Below are 23,787 nucleotides of genomic sequence, written 5' to 3'. Positions count from 1 at the left end.
GGGCTCTACTAGATTGTAAGCTCCAGGGGGGCTGGGATGGTGTCAGTCCCTCCCACCTGTGTGTCCCCAGGTCCCAGGAGAGTGCTGGAGACACAGCCGCTTCTTGATGAATATTTGTGGCAGGAAGGAATGAAAAAACATTGTTTTCCTTTTCCTGAATCTCTACCATGGCATCTGCCACCTAGGACCCAGTGAACTGTCCTGGCTAGAGCAGAGCTGGGACATGCAGTAACATATGGGGTCCAAGACTAACTACTAGTTGAACGGGCTCCCTCTCCCAGTAGTGCTTGCATCAGAGAAGTGGAAACCGGTCGGGTGGGCAGGTGTGTGTCGGTAATCCCGGCTACCTGGGACGCAGAGGGGGCAGGGTCGCTTTAGCCCAGGAGGGCTGTGGAGTCAGACCTTGCATCCATAGGAAAAATAAATAATATGAGAAAGGAAGTGGCATCAGTCACACCTGAGCCGTGTTAGGAGGTGGGAGCTATGTGGGAGATGGGAGACCCTTTCAGGTGTCCCTCTCATCACACGCCAGCGCCCAGTCCCCCTTCATTAGGGATGAGGCCAGAGCTAGGTTGGGCTATGACTGGCAGGACAGCCAGGCTTGTGTTGACAGTGAGTGGCGGCGGTGTCAGGGTGAATGCACAGGTCCTCCCTGAGCCTCCCTGGCTTCATGTTCGCCAGCTCCATTCTGTTGACTGCCTATTTCTGCAGTGCACACCGTGTGCCAGGCCCAGTGCTAGCAGCTGCGGGTAGAGTGGAGACTAGGACTGACACGGTCCCTGTCCTTGACTGGGGTGACAGACGAGCAGGAGATTACAGGCAACACGATAAGCGCTCTGAGAGGCGTAAGCATTGGGTGCTGTGAGAGCCCGGGGGAGGGGACCTGACCAGCCTGGGGGTGGAGGGGATGTGCCCCTGAGCCCACTCTTGAAGAATGAGGAGGACCTACCCAGGTCACTGGGGTAGGGGACTACGAAGGAAGGGCTTTTGAAGAAGGAACACCGTGAGCCAAGCACAGAGACAGGAACCTGCACGGAGCGTGGAGGAACCGCGGGGAGGTCTGCTGTGCTGTACACGGTTGGCGTTGCCGGGAGAAGAGGCTGGAGGGGTGAGGCATGCACCTACTGTAGGAGCTTGGACACCGTTACCAGACAACGAGGAGGCTTATGTGCACAGTTTTCTCACAGAGCAGTGACATATTTGTGGTTTGGAAAGGTTCCTTGCCTGATGTAGTTTTTCTTTTCTTTCTTTTTTTGCTTTTGACGTGGGGTCTCACTCTGATGCCCAGGCTGGAGTGCAATGGCATGATCATAGCTCACTGTAACCTTAAGTCCCTGGGCTCAAGGGATGCTCTTGCCTCACCTCAAGAGGAACTAGGAGTGCAGGCGTGCACCACCACACCTGGCTGGCTTTCTTTCCAAAATTCTTTGTAGACAAAGAGTCTTGCTATAATGATCAGGCTGGTCTCAAACTCCTGGCCGCAAGTATTCCTCCGGCCTTGGCCGGCAAAGTGCTAGGATCACAGGTGTCAGCCTCCATACCTGTTCCCAGGCTGCTGTGTTGGGGACACACGGGAGCTGGACAGGCGCAGGGAGACAGGGAGGTGTCACGTGTCCTCTAGAGGCCTCATTGTCTGTCAGAGGAATCAGAGGAAAAGGACACTCTGCATGCCAGGGACAGAGGAGAGGCCCTGAGTCTCCTCGGCCCCTGTGGTAGTTAGTGCATTGTTTGTGAAATATTTTTGATGTGACCCATACTGAGAAATGCATATTTCACTATGACGCAGTATACACAGTCATGCACACACACACACACACACACACACATAACAGTACTATGAAAGAGAGGCAGATGTTGGCACAGTTCCACTGAGAAGAGCTACCTACCCATTATGGGGGTCTCAAAATGTAAATGGTTGGTTGGGATAACAGTAAGTTGGTCATCACTGGAGATGTTCAAGCAGAGGGTGAACCCGTATTTTCTGGGAGGCTGCACGGGGGAATTCCTGCATGCAAAAGAATGTTGGAGTGCATCCTTTATAAGGGCTTTTCCAGTCTTTAGTGTTGAAGAGTCTACACTGAAGTTCTGCAAAGTCCTGTTACTACAATGAGCTGTCCCTGCTCCACCTCTGCATTGGATCCTCCCCAAAGACCTTGCTCCAGCAGGTGTCCCCTGCTGGGATCTGATTGTGTCTCCCCAAAACTCATGTGTTGGAAAGAGGTGGGGTCATTTGGAGGTGCTTAAGTGATGAGTTGGGCGGCCTCAGGAAGGGGATTAGTGACCTTGGAAGACAGGTTGAAGGAAGCACCCGAGCCCCTTTGGCACCTTCTACCATATGAGGACACAGAGCAGGCACCATCTATGTGGAACAGGCCCTCTTCAGACAGCGCCTCTGCTGGTGCCTTGATCTTGAACTTCCCAACCTCCAGAGCCATGAGCAGTAGCTTTCTGTTGTTTATAAATTACCCCGTCCCAGGTATGTTGCTATAGCAGCCCTAATGGACTGAGACATCCCCTGTCTCCTGTACCATCAGGTTGTCCTTCTCTACCCAATCTTTTCTATTAGGGCCCAAATATGCTGTTTATTCTCCAATTGAAGAAAGAGAAAAATGATTTCCTTTCACTATTCCCCCATCTCTCCCCTTCCCCTTTTCTAAACTGTTCAAAAGAGTTATCTGCACTTGCTGCCTCCTGTCTCCCTCCCCCAACCCTCTCTTTTACATACTCCTATCAAGCTTCTGCCCCCACCACTCCACCAACGTTCTTCTTAAGATCATCAGCAACTTGGCTGTAAGTTGAGCCAATGATCGATTCTTTCCATCCTCCTCTGCCTTGTCCCATGTGCATAATGGACACAGTTGGCCTCTGCCTGCTCGTCCAGGACACCGCACCCCCTGCCTTTCCTCCTAGCTCACTGGGTCTCTGTCTCCTTTGTGGGCTCCTCCTCATCTCTGGACTGCTAAATGGTGGGGTGCCCCAGGGCTGTGTCCTCAGACCTCCTTTCCTTCCTAGTGTTTCCCGGTGGTCTCAACCTGACCCAGGCTTTACGTAAATGCTGGACGTGGCTCTTGCCTCTATGTACGGGACAAGTCCCACATCGCTACCTGCAGTCAGGGCCTCCATCCTGAACCGCAGACTTGTATAACCAATGGCCCCCGTGGCCTCACTCCCTGGATAGCCAGGTCACCCTGAACAGGCTCAACACCAAATCCCTGATGGTGAAACCTGAGCCTCCCACAGTCTTCATCCTTTCAGAGAGGGTGATTCCATTCCTGCACTCATGTAGCCAAAAGCTTAGGGCCATCTCACACCCTACATCCAATTCATCAGCCAGTCCTGTCAGCTCTACCTTCCACATGTCCCCAGAACCCACCCACTGCTCACCTCCTTCACCACGCTCACGGCGATCTGAGCCACCGTTATCTCGCGCCCAAGTTGCTGCGCAGCCTCCCAGCTGGACTCCCGGATTTCACGGGGGTAGCCTGGAAAACATAAAGCAGATCTTGTCTCTTCTCTCCTCAGAAGTGCCCAGTGGCTCCACCTTTTCCCAACTAAAAATGAATCAGTTAAAAATTATACATTCTGGCCTGGCTCGATGGCTCACGCCTGTAATCCTAGCAGTCTGGGAGGCCGAGGCGGGAGGATCGCTCGAGGTCAGGAGTTTGAGACCAGCCTGAGCAAGAGTGAGACCCTGTCGCTACTAAAAATAGAAAGAAATTAGCTGGACAACTAAAAATAGAAAAAAATGTTAGCCGGGCATGGTGATGCGTGCCTGTAGTCCCAGCTACTCGGGAGGCTGAGGCAGGAGGATAGCTTGAGCCCAGGAGTTTGAGGTTGCTGTGAGCTAGGCTGACACCATGGCACTCTAGCCCAGGCAACAGAGTGAGACTCTGTCTCAAAACAAAAAAAGAATGTGCTATAGGATTCATCAATCTGGTTAATGGTATAAAAACAAACCTTTTGATATACAGTAAAATCTTCACAATATTCCATTTTGTACCTCCTTGAAAGAGTTTTCAAACGAAAACATGCACTTGCCTTTCACATAGAGATATGCGTTTCAAATTTACTGACCTTCTTGGGGTGTCCTGTGGTAGTCAGGGGACTTTAAAAAAATTATAATAAACACACCTAGCCCAGCTCTTCAAGGTAAAGCTGATATTTTAACAATGAGTGAGAAAATAACTGCTTTGGAAAGAAACAGGGAGAAAACATTTGGAAAATGAATGTTTGTGTTTTCATTGTTATGTCATTTTGTGGCACAAAATGATGCAAATAGCATACCTAAAAACACCTCTCCTCTCTGCATGCTTAAAGACTTGGGAATGAAAATTCCTAACCTCTTTTAACATCTTTCAAATGGAGAGTTTTTGTGGGTTTTGAATACATTTGTTGAAAATACAAAAGTACAACTGCTGATTGCTTTGCAAGAACAAATGATTGCCATCAGCAAAGGTAAGTGTTTACCAGAGGAATTCCGTCAGAAACCTTTGCATAACTGGCGGGTGGAATTGAAAAATGGGAATCATGACCTCAGTAAGCCCAGGCAATGAATTTTTTTCCATTTGGAACTGCGTATCTTTGTAAGACATCTTCCTCATCTACGACAGACACTGAAACCTTGTGTTGCAATAAATTAAACTTAGGACCACACCTTCGCAGAGCTGTATTACGGTGCTGACCCAAGATTTAAAAAAAATGAAACACATGCAATCACATTCTCTTGTGTAAAAATTAATAATAACGTTTTAAAGAATATCCAAATAGTTTTTGTACTATAAGCATTATAAAAATATAAATTAGTTTAAAATATTTTTATTTCATTTTTTCTCATCATTTAAAAATTTCATTTTTGTGTATGCTTTATAATATACATAGTCTATTGGTAGAGTAATATACACATGTCATTTTGAAATTACAAAATACTCAAATATTGAGAATACCTGCTGAAAACATTTATTATAGGAGTCTGAAATAAGAAAAAAAGGCACGAGATCATTGCTATAATAGTATCTACTTTTTTTTTCTTTTTAGAAATGGGGTCTTGTTCTGTCACCCAGGCTGGAGTGCAGTGGTGGGATCATGGCGCACTGTAACCTTAAACTCCTGGGTTCAAGGGATCCTCCTGCCTCAACCTCCCCAGGAGCTAGGATTACAGTCATGCGCCACGCCCAGCTAATTGTTTTTATTTTTTGTAGAGACAGCATCTTGTCACGTTACCCAGGCTGGTCTTGAATTCCTGGGCTCAAGCAATCCTCCTGCCTCGGCCTCCCAAAGTGCTGGGATTACAGGTGTGAGCCACAGCCTCTGGCCTGTTTTTAAGCATCATGAGTGTAATACACTTAGCACAGTGCTTGGCACATAATAAGTCTTCAGTAGTGTTGCTTTTACAATATCTTCTCTATATATGATATATATATATAAACATCTATATACACACACATACATACAAATAGATATAGATATATTAGAGGCAGTGTAACATGATGGTTAAAAGCATGAACCTTGGAATAAGGCCAAGTTGGTTGGGTTCCCTGCCACTTACTAGCTGAGAGAACATGACCAATCAACTTCACTGGGCCTCAGTTTCTCATTAGTCTCCTCGAGTTGTTATAAAGCTTAAGGGAGACAATGCACCTTTCTGGCAATAGCTTTATTGAGATATAATTCCCATACCATATAATTCACCATTTGAGAGTGTACACTTCAGTGGTTTTTAGTACATTCACAAGGTTCTGCAAGCATCACCACTAATTCCAGAACATTTTCAACACCCCCAAAGAAACCTATACCCATTGGCAAGCACTCTCCATTCTCCCCACCTCTCCCACACTCTTGCCTTGACAGCCACTAACCTACTTTCTGTCTCTAAGGTTCTTCTTCTGAGCATCTCACAAATGAAATCAGAAGAGACTTTTGTGTCTGGCTTCCTTCACTTAGCATAACGTTTCCCAGGTTCATCCCTGTTGTAGCAGGTGTTAGTATTTCATTCCTTTTTATGGCCACAGGATATTCCACTGTCTGATATACTATATTTTGTTTATCTGTTCATCCGTTGATAGACATTGCGGCTGCTTCCACCTTCAGGCTATTGTGCATAGTGTTGCTATGACCATTCACGTACGATAGTGCGTACTTCATGTCTGGCACAAGGCCTGCCAGTTACCTGAGTGCTCAGTGAGCAGTAGGTAGCTGTTATCATTAGTACCACAGAGTGCTACGTTGGATGGTTTGGGCCACAGGACGCCTGGATGTCACAAATGGAAGGCTGAAGGCACCAAGGACGACATTCACTTACCGCACAATTTCGCAGAGAGCTGTCCTCGCCCACTGTACCCAAATGTACAGTAAGGAGCATGACACCGAGGCAGGAGCACAGACCCTGCTCTGCCACTTTCAAGCCGTGTGACTCTGGCAGTTCCCTTAACCTCCCTCATCCTTGTGTGTGAATTGGATATAAATCCTGTCTTCTCTACGTACCTCACAGGCTTGCTGCCTGGGTCAAAGAGTTACTGAAAGATAAAAAAGCATTCTGAAAACCGCTAAGAGATCATGATTCCAAGCCTTACGTATTACAGAAGCCAAATTCTCTTGAATAAAGGAACCACTTTGTCCTGCTCACTGTCCTCCCTCTCTCCCCAGATTGTCACATTCTCTTCAAGATGACAGCGGGGCTTTCTCACCGCAGCCCCTGGTGCTAGCACCTCCTTCCTTGAAGCTCCTTAAGTGCCAAAGGTGAGCAGCCTGTTCCAGGGCAGAAGCCTGAATTCACATCAACAAAGGGCCTAGGATGCCTCTTTCCCCTCAGGTTGAAACCTGCCTGGCCTCTCTGGGTTTCTCATTCGCTAGTTGGTTAGAGCGCCCTCATGTGTCTCTACATGATAATACTTTAGGTCTTTTCCAGGATGTGGCATTCTCTTAATCGCAGGATCAATAAAGTGTGTAATGGAAATTTTTTTCTCGTCACACTTCAGGGCCCATATTTGACCGCTGTGACCACCCTGGGAAACACAGTGAGTCCTTGTCACTACAAAACACTTTTATAAGAAAATTTTTTTTAAAACGCAGTGGACAGTATATGGAAAGGTCCCGGGGTAGGAGGGAATAGAGCATGTGGGAGACACAAAAAGGATGCCAATGAAAAGAATCAGAGTCAGTCCTGAGAGCAAAGGGGAGCCGAGGGGTGACAAGGCTGGAGAAGGAACAGAGCCACAGCACGCAGTCCTCAGAGGCCAGGCCAAGAATTGTGACCTTTATCTGAACATGCAGGGAAAGCCCTGAAGTAGTTTCAGCAGGGAAACCAGTTCAGGGACCCTCGTGAAATGCCAGTCAGGAAGATGAGGACAATGCTGACCCTCGGGACGGAGGGAAGAGGACAGAGTTCAGAGACCGGAAGAAGATCCACAGCCACAGAACGTGGTGGGGAGGTAAGTAGAGGGTGAGGGAAGAGGGTGGAGATCTGGATGCCGGCAGGGCCAGAGGTCTGGCGGGAGCGGTCAGGTGTCGGTTCTGTGCATGCTGAGTGGGACAGGTGTTTGACACGCTCAGGCTGAGACGTCACAGAGGCAGCCAGATACACAGGTCTGGAGTCAGAGGCACATTGGCCTGGGCATGTAACTTTGGCAGTCAGTGGCATGTAGGTGACACGGAACCTGGGAAGAGGACAGAGAGAAGGGGGAGGAGGACAGAGAGGGGAAGAAAAGAAGGCCCAGGACCAAGACTTGAGGCCCATCTGCATTTAGCAGCCTGGGAGAGAATATTGAGGCTGCAAAGAAGACAGAGCCGCAGTCAGAGAGGGGGGAGGAACCCGAGGTGGGGTCGTGTCGCAGAAGCTGGGCATGTCGGCAGTGTCAATGTCGGAAAATTCTGAATTTTTAGCAGGGGCCTGAAAGATGTCCTGTGGGTTCCGTGACGGGGAAGCGACTAGTGACTTGCTGATTGCTGTGTGTGTGGAGGGGAGGGGGCAGAAGCCAGACTGCAGAGGGAGGAGGCGGAAGTGAGAGGGGAAGAAATGGAGGCAGGAACTAGAGGCAGCCTAAGAAGCGCAGTTAGGATGGGGAGGAGGGACACATGGCAGTGGCTGGAGGGGGCTGTGGTGGGGTCGAGGTCGGGGTGTCGGTTTGGTTATTCATGACAGTCTTGAGCCGGCCTTGGGCAAGCTAGTGTAACAGAGGAGATGGCCTGAAAATGGGACAAAAACGTTTTCTGTCTCTTTAAAACATCCCCAACTGGTGTTGGAGAACTAGGACCTGCATCCCTGCCTAAGGCCAGGCAGGTGTGTGTGTGTGGGGGGGGGGTATCTTTTGTCCTGTGTGCTACAGGAGATGGCTCTGCAGAGCTATTACCCGCCCAGGTCCGGAACATGGCAGGTGAAGGTCGTGGAGGACGTGGAGGTCTGGGTGGGCCTCCAGGGAGGCGGAGGTCACGGAGTGTCTTAGGTAGAGATGGGACCATCAGAGTCATCAGCTGTAGTTGAGCAGCAATTGCGTGAAACTGAATGGCCTCTGTTTAAAAGCTCTGTATTTCTGCTAATTGTCAGCACAATGGCATTTCAGACAAGATTGTCCATCCTCCTGTTTTTCTCCCTAATTGCTCAACTCCTCTTGCCTTCTCCTGAAACTGCTTGTCCTCATTCTTCTGATGCGGAGCTCTCGGTCACGCTAGCTCGGAAGCTGCGTACCACGGTGGAAAGAGCCCGGGCTCTGTCTCAGCTTGAGCTCAGGTGAAAGTCCACCCCTGCCGGACAGCGTGGCGGGCAGAACCCAGGCTCCGGAGCCAGACTGCTTCAGCTCTTACCCCCGCTCCACACTTACACTCCACAGTGTGACTGTGGCCGCGGTTCCTTGTGCCTCGGTTTCCTTTTCTGTCAAACAGGCATAATGATGATACCCACTGCATAGAACCCTTGTAAGAGGCAGATAGATGACTCATGCAAATGCTTAGAACAGTGAGTGCCTGCTACATGTCAGCTGCTGTTCTTGTTGCTAACTGTGTGGCCTTAGGCATGTCATTTAACGCCCAGCTGTCATTGAACCTCTCACTGAACCCCTCATCCTTCCTCACTAGATTGCTTTAAGGATTCAAAGTACTGGCACGGCCGGGCGCAGTGGCTCATGCCTGTAATCCTAGCACTCTGGGAGGCCGAGGTGGGCGGATCGTTTGAGCTCAGGAGTTCGAGACCAGCCTGAGCAAGAGCGAGACCCCATCTCTACTAAAAATAGAAAGAAATTATATGGACAGCTAAAAATATATATAGAAAAAATTAGCCGGGCATGGTGGTGCATGCCTGTGGTCCCAGCTACTCGGGAGGCTGAGACAGGAGGATCCCTTGAGCTCAGGAGTCTGAGGTTGCTGTGAGCTAGGCTGACGCCACGGCACTCACTCTAGCCTGGGCAACAGAGTGAGACTCTGTCTCAAAAAAATAAATAAATAAATAAATAAAAAGTACTGGCACATAATCGGTGCTCAGTAACAGTTCCCTGGGTTCTTTCTATGGAAATAGTGATGTTTTCCATAGAAACACTTACTGTATGCCAGGCAGTTTAGCTTTGACCTTAGTTACCACAGCAACCATGTGAGGAGGTGATGCTGGGAAGCAAGGATCCCTAGCTTATGAGGCAATTGGGGGTCAGAAAGATTGCAAGTGGCCCAAAGGGCATAGACTAAATGGTTGAGCTGAGATTTACAGTCCTATTTCTTTTTCAACCATTGCCATTGGAGTGGGTGGTGGCCAGTTGTTTGTAAATCTGGTGGCTGGTCCTTTATTGTCACATGGCCTGAGACTGATTCCTGTATGATTAGATACCACCTAAGTGCAGTGAGAATGGCTTTCATCCAAACGTCCCAGATCAGGAGGTGCTGGCGTGGATGGGGAGAGAAAGGAACAGCCATACACCGCTGGGGGGACTGCAAACTAGTACAACCTGTATGGAAAGTGGCATAGAGATACCTGAAGGAACTAAAAGTAGATCTTGCATTTGATCCAGCAATCCCTCTACTGGGCATTTGGGCAAAGGACACAGAGCCATTTCAGGACAAAGACACTTGCACTGGAATGTTTCTGGCAGCAGAATTCACGCGGGGAAAGATGTGTAAACAAGAAGGCAAGTGTCCCCGAATGGGTGAGTGTCCGAATACAGCGGGGTGTGTGTAGCACGGAGGGGCAGTGAGCCCTAAGGGAAGAGTGAGGGACTAGGTGGTGTGAGCGGGGGCTGTGAGTGTGAAGCAGGTGCTGAGCGAAGCGTGGGCAGCAGGTGAAAGCAGGAGCAGAGGCGGGGAGCAGTGCGTGGTGAGGGAACGCTGGTGAGTGCGGTGTGTGTAGGGGAGCGTGAGTGCAGGGCCAGGCGTGAGGGTGAGGGTGAGGGTGAGGGTGAGGAGGGTGTGGGTGAGTGGGGAGGTAGGGCTGGAATGGAGAGAGTGTGCGTGTGGGGCCCGGTTGTGAGTTGTGTGAAAGCGATGGAGGTGAGGAAGAGTGTTGTGTGTGCGTGTGATTGTGAGGTGTGAAAAGCAGAGGGATTGGAAAGCAGGTTTGGTGGTTGTGTGAAAATGAGGGGGGAGGGGGAGTTTGCCCGTTTTTTTTTGTGGAGACAGAGTGTCACTCGGCGTCCCGGGTAGAGTGCGGTGAGGGTGGGTCACCGCAAGCTCCAGGTCCTGGGCTGTGAGCGATCCTCCTGCCTCAGCCTCCCGGGTAGCTGGGACTACAGGCGCTTGCCAGGGCGCCCGGCTGGGTTTTGTTGGTTTTGAGTATTTTTTTGGTCTTTTTTGTAATTTTTTGTTTACGGAGACGGGGTCTCACTGTGCTCAGGCTGGTGTCGAACCGCTGAGCTGCAGCTATCCTCCCGCCGCCTCAGCCTCCCAAGAAGCTGGGACTACAGGCGTGAGCCACCGCGCCCGGCCGGCGTGACGCGGGTTCCCAGTGCTGAAAGCTTCGGGCTGAGGAGCGGCTCTCTGCTGCCCCCTTGTGACTCGCCGACTCCCCACATGCGGGCTCCACGTGGGAAACAAAAGTCGCCTTAGCTTGGGCAGCACATAGACTAAACTGGCAAGAATGCGCAGAACATAAGCATGGCCCCTGCGCAAGGATCACACGACAATCCGTGATGCATTTTGGAAACATATGATTTGGGTGGCCTTTTGTTGCTGCTTTTAGTTTTTTGGTGTTTTTTCAATATAAAGAAACCATGGGTATCTCTTACAGCAACTAGGACCTTCACAAAGGTGGTGGCAACTGGGACAGATCTGGATGGATGACTGGGAGTTTTCCAGGGTGGCCTGGTGCGGTGGCTCAGGCCTGTAATCCTAGCAGTCTGGGAGTCGGAGGAGGGGGCCTTGCTTAAGGCCATCATTTGGAGACCAGCCTTGTAACAGGAAATGACCTGAGGAAAACGAGGCAAAAAGATGTTTTCCATCTTTTTAAAACTCCCCCCACTCTTTCTGAGAGGGAAGCCTGGGTCCTCGCCTCAGGCAGGTGGGCGGGAGAAGCCTGGGGAATGAGCCATCCCAGGCCCTGACACCAGCCTATTCAGTGGATGGGAGATATTAGGTGGACGCTGGCAGCTTCAAGTGCAAAGGCCCTGTGGCCGGAGCAAGCTTGGTGGGCTGTTGGTGTGAGTAGGGAGCAAGAGTGGGGGTGGGGTGGGGTGGTGTTGATAGGAGATGAGGTGGGTGAGGTAGCGGAGGACTCAGTCATGTTCTCACGGAGGGCCTTGTGGGCCATGGCAGGGAGTGACGATCTCATTTCTTGTGGGATGGGAAGCTTTGCTGAGACTGCACGTCGACGTGTGAGAGGAAAGACAGGAACTAGGTGACTGGAATGTTTTCACGCGAGCACCTGGGAGGACTTCAGTGAGGACGTGCTGAGGCTCAGAAGCCTGTTAGACCTCCAAGGGGAGCTGTGGAGCGGGCAGCTGGGTCTGTGTGTCTGGAACATAGAGGAGGGGTCAGAGCGGCGGGTGTCTGGGCAGAGGGGATGTTGAAAGGCCTGGGACCGGGTGAGACCCTCACAGAAGGCGTGCACAGAGAGAAGTGCACAAGCACGAGCCCCGCGACTCTCCAACCTCCTGACTCTAGCCGTGGAGACAGCAGGGCCGGCAGAAGGCACCGGGGACTGACTGGCCGGCCAGGGAGATAACAGGAAAACCGGGAGAGCTCAGTGTCCCGGAAGCCAAGGGAAGCAACAGTCAGAAGGAGGACGGAGTGATCGACTGTGTCCAACGCTGCCAACACGCCCAGTAAGACGAAGACCAGAAGCCCCACCCAATTTGATGGCAGGAAGGGAAGACATGGATGCCGTTGGCATGCCTGGCTTCATGGGTGTGTGGCCCGTGCAGTTGTACAGGGCCCCACTCTCAGCAGGGTCCTGCAATTGCTCTCATGCTCTTCTGTGAGCGTCTTGAAATTCTTAATAGCTTTTTGCAGTGAATATGGACTCTGTCTCACGAGATATGTCCACCCAGAAGGTGACCTTATTTGGGACAAGGGTCTTTGCTGTTGTGGTTAAGGTGATGAACTTGTGGTCAGGTCATACTCCATTAGGGAATGCCCTCAATCCAGTGACAAGCGTCCTAATAAGTGAACAGAAGGGAAAAAGACGCGGAGAGTTGGTGAGGGGAAGAGGAGGCCAAGATTGGAGTGATGTGTCACAGGCCAATGTGCGCCAAGGGTTGCCTGGAGCCACCAGCAGCTGGATGAGAGGGTGGAACAGATTCTGGCTCAGAGCCTCCAGAAGGAACCCAACCTGCTGATGTTTTGATTCTTGTCATGTGACCTGTAGAGCTGTGAGAGAGTAACTCTGTGTTGTCCTAAGCTGCCCAATTCATCGCAATTTGTTGCAGTAACTCTAGGAAACAAATACAGTTTTGAACACGGGCCCCTACGTTTTCCCTTTGCACTGGGACCCGCAAGTCATGTATGTGGTCCTGTCCTGGCATGTGTGCGTTCTGAGGCTTGGCAGGGTGTGAGCTTATTGGAATGTGTCCATGGGACAAGGTGGGTAGTGAGGAAGTAGAGACTGCCAGGAGAGGGAAGTTGAAATCCAGGGCGTCTGGCTGCAAAGGAAGACACAGAAATGGGGTGGTTGGTAGATGGGGATAGTGAGCTAAGAAGGCTATGGGTTTGAGGTGTTTTTTTTTTTTTTTTTTTTGAGACAGGGTCTCCCTCTGTTGCCTGGCTCTAGTGCAGTGGTGTCATCACAGCTCACTGCAGCCTCAATCTCCTGGACTCAAGCGATCCTCCTCACTCAGCCTCCCGAGGAGCTGGGACTACAGACGTGAGCCACCATGCTTGGCTAATTTTTGTGTTTCAGGTAAAAACGGAGTCTCGCTTTAGCTGAGCTGTTATTTGTATATATGCATGGGGTATAAGTGCAAGTTTTACACTGATCTATTCTACTGTGCTGATGCCCTATGTCAGGGCCTCAGTGCATCCCTGACTGAAACAGCGCACATTGTACCCAGCAAACATCCTCCCTTCGTCCACCCCTGGCCCCTCCGAGTCTCCACTGTCCCTCAGTCCACACCCTGCTTCCATGTGCACACATCATTTAGCTCCCACTTATGAGTGACAACGTGCAGTATTTGCCTGTCTGTGCCTGATGTGTTTCACTGAAGGTACCGGCCTCCAGTTCCACCCGTGTTGCTTCAAAAGACATGACTTCTTCCTTCTTGATGGCCGAAAAGTATGCCATTGTGTATATGTACCACGTTTTCTTTATCCAGTCCTCCACTGATGGGTAGGGTGATTATGTGTCTGTAGTGTGTGGAATAGTGCTGTGACTCACACGCCAGTGCTGGCATCTGGTTAGTACACGGGCTCCTTCCCCCCGGGTAGATCCCCGGTAGTGGGATGGCTGGATCATGTGGGAGGGCTCCTTTTAGTTCCTTGAGACATCTCCACACTGGCCTGGACTAATCTACATTCCCACAGGCAGTGTGCAAGAGCTCCCTTTCATTGGCATCCTTGCCAACATCTCTACATTGCCTGCTATGTATGTCAATGTCTGTGTGCACTGACATGGAGTTAACGCAAAGATACACTGTTAAATGAAAAAGATACTGCAACCCAGTATTTATCGTTCCATGCCACATATGTTTTTTCTAAAACCATCATTAAGTATAAATTTATATGCCCCAAGTGACATCTTTATGATACTAAGTCTTTCCATTCTTGAGTATGCTATGCCTCCCGAAGTAATCATGTCTTTGTTTCTGTCCCTCAATAAGACTAAGGATCCTCTCCATGCTTAACACAGTGTCTTGGAAATAATGGGCACACAAGAAGTGTTTGTTGATGATTATTTGATGAGGGTATACTTGGCAATTGGAGATGAATGAGACAGGTACTACCTTATGTGAAAGTAGGCCCTATTGGAGGCAAGTTTGTATTTCAAATTTTGTTGTTTTCTTCTAAAGCCTGTCCCTCAACTCTCTGTCCCACACACACTCACACTCCCTGTCTGCCATCTCCAAGCCGGGGGCAGAAGTGCCAGCTGGATGTGCTAAATGAACCCTTGGGAGCAGAGTTCCAGTGGCCATGGAATGCTGGGAGCAGCAGTGCTCTGTTGAGGCTACTTGGGGACAGCTTGCTGGGGATGCCCTCTCACCAAGCCCCGTGGGCTGGATCTGTAAGGAAAGTCACTGCAGGGCACCCTGGTGTGCAAGGGGTTGCTGAGAATAATTGTCACTCTTTCGGTGTCTGCCTGCACTGGAGCCATCCCATCCCTTCTCTGGGAGCCACTTCTCTGTGTCCCCCAAGGACTGGCCCTGCACTGGCTTCCCACGGCAGCTGTAAGTGAGTACCACAGGTAAACATGTTTTTTACCAGCTCTTGTGAGTCTCTCTCTCCTGCAACCTTAGCGTCCTAATTCAGTGCCTTTCCAACTGTAAGTTGCAAGCTATTAGGGGTTTTGAAATCATGCATTGTCCCTTTAATAAAATAGAAAAGAAAAGAAAAGAATTGAAAATATCAGTGTGCCATATGAGGTAAGGGTTTGCAATACCGTTTTCATTTAACAGTGTATCTTTGCATTAACTCCATGTCAGTGCACACAGACATTGACATACAGAGCAGGCGATGTAGAGATGCTGGCAAGGATGCCAATGAAAGGGAGCTCTTGCACACTGCCTGTGGGAATGTAGATTAGTCCAGGCCAGTGTGGAGATGTCTCAAGGAACTAAAAGGAGCCCTCCCACATGATCCAGCCATCCCACTACCGGGGATCTACCCGGGGAAAGGAGCCCGTGTACTAACCAGATGCCAGCACTGGCGTGTGAGTCACAGCACTATTCCACACACTACAGACACATAATCACCCTACCCATCAGTGGAGGACTGGATAAAGAAAACGTGGTACATATACACAATGGCATACTTTTCGGCCATCAAGAAGGAAGAAGTCATGTCTTTTGAAGCAACACGGGTGGAACTGGAGGCCGGTACCTTCAGTGAAACACATCAGGCACAGACAGGCAAATACTGCGCGTTGTCACTCATAAGTGGGAGCTAAATGATGTGTGCACATGGAAGCAGGGTGTGGACTGAGGGACAGTGGAGACTTGGAGGGGCCAGGGGTGGACGAAGGGAGGATGTTTGCTGGGTACAATGTGCGCTGTTTCAGTCAGGGATGCACTGAGGCCCTGACATAGGGCATCAGCACAGTAGAATAGATCAGTGTAAAACTTGCACTTATACCCCATGCATATATACAAATAAGAGCTGAGGAAGAGGGAGAGCCCGCCTCTAGGAGAAATAGAATAATTAGTCGGGCATGGTGGCCCACGCCTGTAATTCCAGCTCCTCGGGCGGCTGAGTGAGGAGGATCGCTTGAGCCCAGGAGTTTGAGGCTGCAGGGAGCTACCATGATGTCACTGCACTCAAGTTCAGCTAATAGAGTGTGACCCTGTCTCACACACACACACACACACACACACACACAAACAATAAAAAAACAGAAACAAAAACAACAAAGCAGAGAACCCCCAAAACTCACAACCTTCATACCACACTATCCCCATGTACCTAACACCCCATTTCTGTGCCTTCCTTTGCAGCAAGACCCCCTGGATTTCAACCTGTGTTTCCTGGCAGTCTCTACTTCCTCAGCATCCCCCTTGTCCTGTGCACACATTCCAATAAAGCTCACACCCCGCCACGCCTCAGAATCCACACTTGCCAACACAGGACCACATTCATAATTTGCTCGTCCCAGTACAACGTGAAAAGGTGGGTGCCCTTGTTCAAAACCGAATTTGTTTCCTAGAGTTATTGTGACAATGTACCATGATCTGGGCAGCTTAAAACGACACAAGTTTATTCTCTCAGAACTCTAGAGGTCACATGTCCTAAATCAAGGCCTCAGCAGGGTGGGTTCCTTCTGGAATCCCCAAGAGAGAATCTGCTCCAGCCTCTGGTGCAGCTTCTTGGGTCTCCAGGCAACCCTTGGAGCATGTTGGCCTGTGACACATCACTCCAATCTTTGCCTTGTCTTCACATCACCTTCTCTATGTGGCTTTTCACCTTCCCTTCACTTATTAGGACATCTGTCATTGGATATAGGGCCTCCCCTAATCCAATATGCTCTCCTCATAAGATCTTTACCTAAATTACATTGGCAACGTCCATTATGCCAAACGAGGTCACCTTCTGGGAACACATATCTCGTGGGACAGGGTCCATATTCACTGCAAAAAGCTATTAAGAATTTCAAGACGCTCACAGAAGAGCATGAGAGCAATTGCAGGACCCTGCTGAGAGTGGGGCCCTGTACAACTGCACGGGCCACACACCCATGAAGCCAGGCATGCCAACGGCATCCATGTCTTCCCTTCCTGCCATCAAATTGGGTGGGGCTTCTGGTCTTCGTCTTACTGGGCGTGTTGGCAGCGTTGGACACAGTCGATCACTCCGTCCTCCTTCTGACTGTTGCTTCCCTTGGCTTCCGGGACACTGAGCTCTCCCGGTTTTCCTGTTATCTCCCTGGCCGGCCAGTCAGTCCCCGGTGCCTTCTGCCGGCCCTGCTGTCTCCACGGCTAGAGTCAGGAGGTTGGAGAGTCGCGGGGCTCGTGCTTGTGCACTTCTCTCTGTGCACGCCTTCTGTGAGGGTCTCACCCGGTCCCAGGCCTTTCAACATCCCCTCTGCCCAGACACCCGCCGCTCTGACCCCTCCTCTGTGTTCCAGACACACAGACCCAGCTGCCCGCTCGACAGCTCCCTTTGGAGATCTAACAGGCTTCTGAGCCTCAGCACGTCCTCACTGAAGTCCTCCCAGGTGCTCGCGTGAAAACATTCCAGTCACCTAGTTCCTGTCTTTCCTCTCACAGGTCGACGTGCAGTCTCAGCAAAGCATCCCACCCCACCTAGAATGAGATCGCCACTCCCTGCCATGGCCCACAAGGCCCTGCGTGAGAATATGGCTGATTCCTCTGCTAGCTCACCCACCTCATCTCCTACCAACACCACCCCACCCCACCCCCACTCTTGCTCCCTGCTCACACCCACAGCCCACCAAGCTTGCTCCGGCCACAGGGCCTTTGCACTTGAAGCTCCCAGCGTCCACCTAGTCTCTGCCATCCACTGAATAGGCTGGCTTTCCCAGTTTATGGTGTCCTGCTCAAATGTCACCTAGTCAGAGAGGCCTTCCTTGAACAACCTGTCTGAAATAGCACTGTCTGGTCCCTCTCTACTCCAACCCCTAGCTTCGCACTTAGCCATAGACATATTGTATATTCATTTACTCCACATCTATGTCCCCAAATAGAATGTAACTGCCATGAGTTTAGGGATTTGGTATTTTTCTCTGCTGTCATTTCCACCGCCTAGCACAGTAGGTGACACATGTGTGTTCAATGAAAGAACGAATCAATGTGATCCTGTTGCTCTCCTAGCTTAAAATCCCACGATGTTCTATCGCATCTCTGTGCCTTTGCCCATGCTCTTCCTTGTCTTTGGAATGCCCTTCCCCCTAGTTGACCCGGCACACTACCATGCCCGGCTAATTTTTCTATTTTTAGTAGAGACGGGGTCTTGCTCTTACTCAGGCTGGTCTCTAACTCCTGACCTCAAGCCATCCTCCCGCCTCGGCCTCTCAGAGTGCTAGGATTACAGGCGTGAGCCACCGTGCCCAGCCAAATGAAGCTTCTTAACATGTATGTATCTTTTATGTTCAGTGAGATCTAATAAAATACTATTTTGAAAATCACGATTTTATTTATTTATTTATTATTTTTTTAGACTTCTCAAGTGCAGTAGTGAGAAGGAGAAAAATAGTAGAACAGAAACTGTAAGGTTTCTTTGAAGTAGCCGGCGCCAGAGAAAGAAAGACGAGCAGAGTTGAAAGGGATAAGTAAAGAGGCTTTATTGGGGCGCTCCCTGGTGGGGGTAACAAGTCCCTGAGAAAGGGACCCGGGCGAGCCTCATGGGACCCACGGGTCCCAGAGAAGCTGCGCCGCCTAGAAGTCTGAGTGGGTTTATATAGGTTTTTACAGCTGGGGGATGGGAGTTTCTTCGTCCAGGAGATGTCGGTGTGAGGAGTGAGGAATTTCTTTGTTTCAGCTTTGGGGCGGGTATTGAGGGACAGGAGGAGCCGCCTCTTTTTTCATTAGGGAAGAGAGGGGTGTCTGCCACCAGCCTTACAGAAACCACATGATTTTTTTTTTTTTTTTTTTTTAAACAGAGTCTCACTCTGTTGCCTGGGCCAGAGTGCCGTGGAATCAGCCTAGCTCACACCAACCTCAAACTCCTGGGCTCAAGCAATCCTCCTGCCTCAGCCTCCTGAGTAGCTGGGACTACAGGCATACGCCACCGTGCCTGGCTAAGTTTTTCTTTTTTTTTTTTTTTTTTTGAGACAGAGTCTCACTCTGTTGCCCAGGCTAGAGTGAGTGCCGTGGTGTCAGCCTAGCTCACAGCAACCTCAAACTCCTGGGCTCAAGCAATCCTCCTGTCTCAGCCTCCCCAGTAGCTGGGACTACAGGCATGCACCACCATGCCCGGCTAATTTTTTTCTATATATATTTTTAGCTGTCCATATAATTTCTTTCTATTTTTAGTAGAGATGGGGTCTCGCACTTGCTCAGGCTGGTCTCGAACTCCTGAGCTCAAACGATCCGCCCACCTCGGCCTCCCAGAGTGCTAGGATTACAGGCGTGAGCCACTGCGCCCGGCCTGGCTAAGTTTTTCTATATATTTTTTAGTTGTCCAAATAATTTCTTTCTATTTTTTAGTAGTGACGGGGTCTCGCTCTTGCAGAGGCCGGTCTCGAACTCCTGACCTTGCACGATCCTCCTGCCTCGGCCTCCCAGTGTGCTAGGATTACAGGCGTGAGCAACTGTGCCCGGCACGATTTCTAGTGATTTTTTTAAAAAAATTTTACAAAAATATCTGTCCAGGACAGGTTGGAACTTTACAAAATTAAAAAACTAATTAACTGGTCTTTTACCACAAATATAGCTTGACAAGCACTGGCCTAGACAAACCTTGTCCACTATGCCTGCCCACGGTCTGTCATTTTGAGAGTGTGAGTGGTCAACTCCAAGCCAGAGGAGCGGTGAGCTGCCTGCAAATGGTTGCCAAAGGATTACGGGAGAGATTTGATTCATCCCAAGTTGAACCTGAAGCTGAGGGTTTGTGAAAGACAGTAAGGCCTGATCTTGTTCCTGTTGGGAGGTCCCCAAGGAGAATGAAGTGATTGGCTTTAAATGACAATGATTCCAGTTATAAAGATCCAGCAAGCTTCTCCTTTCAAGGGCTCCATCAGTACTGCTCCAACTGACTGTCAATCAACAGAGGGCATCCACGTGCCACCCTCCAGATCCAGAGATGCCACTGCTGTTCTCGGTTTCAGTAGGCATTGCCATCTCTTCAGATACAGCTGGACACGACTCAGGTAACTGCTGTGAGACAGGGCAGTCAGGAAATGGGAACTAAAACTGGATTGCAAAGTGAGTTTTAGGGGGCTAAGGTTTTAGGAAGGTGACCAGACTCCACTTTTGCCCTTCCACCTTCTGCTAGTGCAGATGCTACCCACCCCAGCTCTGCTTCCTCCCGGCAGCTCTGCTTGACCACTCTGGTCCTAATCGCTTTCCCCTTCACGGCATCCTTGTAGTCTGTAACACCCAACCTGACACTGTATCCTCTACTACCCTGAGTAGTTCTCAAATTACTTCTGTCTCAATTCCGCATCTAGGTGAAAGGTCCTCAAAGTGAGCACAGGGGATGAGAGAAGGATTTAGCAACCTGAACTGAGGCATGATGGATTAGAGGGGTTGCAGCTAGACCTCAGGGACAAGGGGGCTGCCCAGTTAGCAGAATTGGGTCCAAAGTCAGGGCTAGGCAGCAGTAAGTGTGACCCGAGGCGGAGTACCAGAGCGCTGATGTCCCTCTGGCCTAGAGCCTGGGGCAAGGCTGAGCCTGCACCTGAAGTTGGTTGATTCCCCAAAAGTGGCTCCAGTGTGGAGGGAGGAGGAATGTGGTCTGGGAACCATACAGGACTGGTTGCTTAGCCTGGCTTCAAAGCCTTTCACAGTCTGACTCCATCATCATGATAACAGCCAACATCTGGTGAGCACTTTCTTCTTTTTTAATTTCTTGATTTTTGTAGAGACAACGTCTCCCTATGTTGCCGAGGCTGGTCTCGAACTCCCGGCCTCAAGTGATCCTCCCTCTTCGGCCTCCCAAAGTGCTGGGATTATAGGCATAAGCCACCGTGCCTGGCCTGGTAAGCACTTTCTATGTCCCAGTCAGTGCTCCACATTTACATACATGTATGAACTCATCGAATCCTCAAAATAACCTTATGAGTAGGTTCCATTATCACCCCCATTTTACAGATGAGGAAATTGAGGCAGAGAAATTAAGAAGTTAAGTTACGGCCGGGCACGGTGGCTCACGCCTGTAATCCTAGCACTCTGGGAGGCCGAGGTGGGTGGATCGCTCGAGGTCAGGAGTTGGAGAGCAGCCTGAGCAAGACCCCGTCTACACTAAAAATAGAAAGAAATTATCTGGCCAACTAAAAATATATATAGAAAAAATTAGCTGGGCATGGTGATGCATGCCTGTAGTCCCAGCTACTCGGGAGGCTGAGGCAGTAGGATCCCTTAAGCCCAGGAGTTGGAGGTTGCTGTGAGCTAGGCTGATGCTACGGCACTCTGGCACGGGCAACAGAGTGAGACTCTGTCTCAAAAAAAAAAAAAAAGAAGTTAAGTTACTTGCCCAAGATTGCACAGCTAGTATGTGGTGAGGTTGGGATCCAAACCCAGGCAGTGTGGCTCAAGGGACAGATGTTTAGCCAATAGCCTATACTCTGAAATATTTGCCTTTGTGATAGGGGCCTTCAATGCCTTAACCCAAAGGAGTGGCTCTAATGGTAGGGATCTCAGACATGGTGGAGCTTGTTAGAGGAGAGAGTTCTGGTCCTGGAGACCTTTCCTGGTGGCACACCCAACTCTGCCACCCGAGCTTTACGTTTCATGGCAGCTCTCTGTGAGACCATACCTGTCTCTTGCGTGAAACAAATGAGAGAAGATAGTCCTCTAGCTGGGCTTGTGGCATCTTTCTAAATGACCCGAGACCTCTAGGCTGGTGCTATTTGTCAATTGCCAACCTCCATGTTTGAGTGGCCCTTGTATGGGCTGAGTTCACTTTGAACATTGTTCTGACTTGAAATGGGCAGAATCTGGTGAGATTTCAACTTGAAACCTCATCGGTTGTATTTTGTATTGTACTTTGTTGTTATCTGGAGATCAAAAAATAGGGCCTGTGCCTTTTCTGGCTCTGAGTCTGTCATTGTCACCGTGCATTCTGTGATCTTAGGGCAGCCACACCCTGTTTCTGTTTTTACCTATCAGGACAGATGTGGGCAGTCTCTTACGATCCCTTTGCCAAGAGCATGGTCCCTGTGATGTGCTGGGGGTTTGGTGCAGCTTGGGAGAGGACAGAGGGGGACCTCAAGCTGAGCATAGCCTCCCAAGAGGGGGCACTCTCCATGGGTCAGCTTGTTCGGTGGGTGGCTAGCAGCACCCACAAACAGCAGGGAGTGGGAGAGAACATTGCATGCAGTCCTGGTGCCACTGCTAATGGATTTGCATGCCACCTCTGGCGTGCATGCCACAGGTTGCTAACCCCTCGAGGAAAACAGCCCTGCCTGGCCTTGCCAGGACAGTTGAACTGCCTACTGGGTCCACTACAGCCCCAAAGCCTATAGCTCAGAAGTACCTATCATGGGGTGGTTCCTGTTCTTTTGGAAGTTTGGCTTGCTCCTTTAAGACTCAATGAAGAATCTACCCCAGCTTGGCCACCCATTCCAGCTGGCCAGCTGACATCATCAGGAGTTCTGTTCCCAGGGCTCCCCGGCAGCCAGTCTGGCAAGAGTGATCTGGGCAGAAGAGTCACTTGATTGATTTCCTGTCTGCCAGACACTCAGAGCTGCTGGAAATTCATGCAGATGCAATAACTCGACATGGTTTCATTCACTGAGATCCAGAGGGAGGTCGCACTCCTTCCAAAGACAGATAGGGCCCATGTGCATGATGTAGCAGGCTGGGTAGGTTTTACCCTTTTCCATACATCTGAAAGTATGATTAAACGCCCGGGCTCCCTCATGCATCTGTCTCCTCCTGTGCTCATATAACGCTTGTTCCTTGGGTGTCGTGGGGACTGAAGATTTTGCAAGGAAACAAAACAGAAACCAAACACACATGGAAATTATTCGTATTTATGAGTGAAAAATGAGTAAGTTAACAGATTGAGGAAGCTTCGTTACAGATGCGGGGCTTTGATTCCAGGCTGCAGGGGTGGCAGTAAAATGTCCAGAGCAAAGGCAGTGGGGACACAAAAGGCCTGCTCTGCACGGGACTGGCCAGACTCCACAGGAATATTGTGCTCAGTTTTTGGAGCCCATCTGTAGGAGTGAGCAGGAGTGAAGGGGCTCCTGATGAGAAGCAGTTGAAAGCGTTGGGGATGTTTAGCTAGAGGAGAACATTTATGGGGAACGTGACAGCTGCCTTTAAAAAACTGAAGGGCTGGCCTGTGGGAGAGAAGGAGGGGACTCGGGCAGAGTGGAGGAGGGGGCTTTGGACTCAGGAGCCCCCAGCTGAATTCACAGCTCTGCAGCTTACTGAGCCTGCTGCCTTTGGCAAGTCCCTTAATCTCCTTGAGTGTCAGTTTCTTCATTGGTGCAATGGGGAGGCCAATACCTTCCTCACTGTGTATTGTGAGGATCCAGTGAGGGGAGTCTGTAAAACAGTGTTTGAAATCTGAAACAAACACTTGGCAATTGGTATTAAAACTAGTCTCTGGGATCCTGAAGCACAGAGCCAGGTCGCCTGGGTGAAATTGACAGAGAGACAGATGATAGCCCAGTTCCATAAAGAAGAGCTACCTAACCATTATAGGGGTCTTCAGATGTAAATGGCTGCTTTGGAAAGTAGTGAGTTGGTCATCGCTGGAGATGTTCAAGCAGAGGGTGGACCCGTATTTTCTGGGAGGCTGCATGGGGGGATTCCTGCATGCAAAAGAATGTTGGAGTGCATAACTTCTAAGGGCTTTTCCAGCTTTGGTGTTGAAGAGTCTACACGGAAGTTCTGCAAAGTCCTGTTTCTACAATGAGCTGTCCCTGCTCCATCTCTGCATTGGATCCTACCCAAAGACCTTGCTCCAGCAGGTGTCCCCTGCTAGGGTCCAAATGTGTCTCCCCAAAACTCATGTGTTGAAAAGAGGTGGGGTCATTTGGAGATGATTAAGTCAGGAATCTGGTGGCCTCAGGAAGGGGATTAGTGACCTTGGAAAAGAGATTGAAGG

This window comes from Eulemur rufifrons, chromosome 30, assembly GCF_041146395.1.
Source record: "Eulemur rufifrons isolate Redbay chromosome 30, OSU_ERuf_1, whole genome shotgun sequence".
Classification (NCBI taxonomy): Eukaryota; Metazoa; Chordata; class Mammalia; order Primates; family Lemuridae; genus Eulemur; species Eulemur rufifrons.
Note: the sequence above shows the minus strand (reverse complement) of the source record.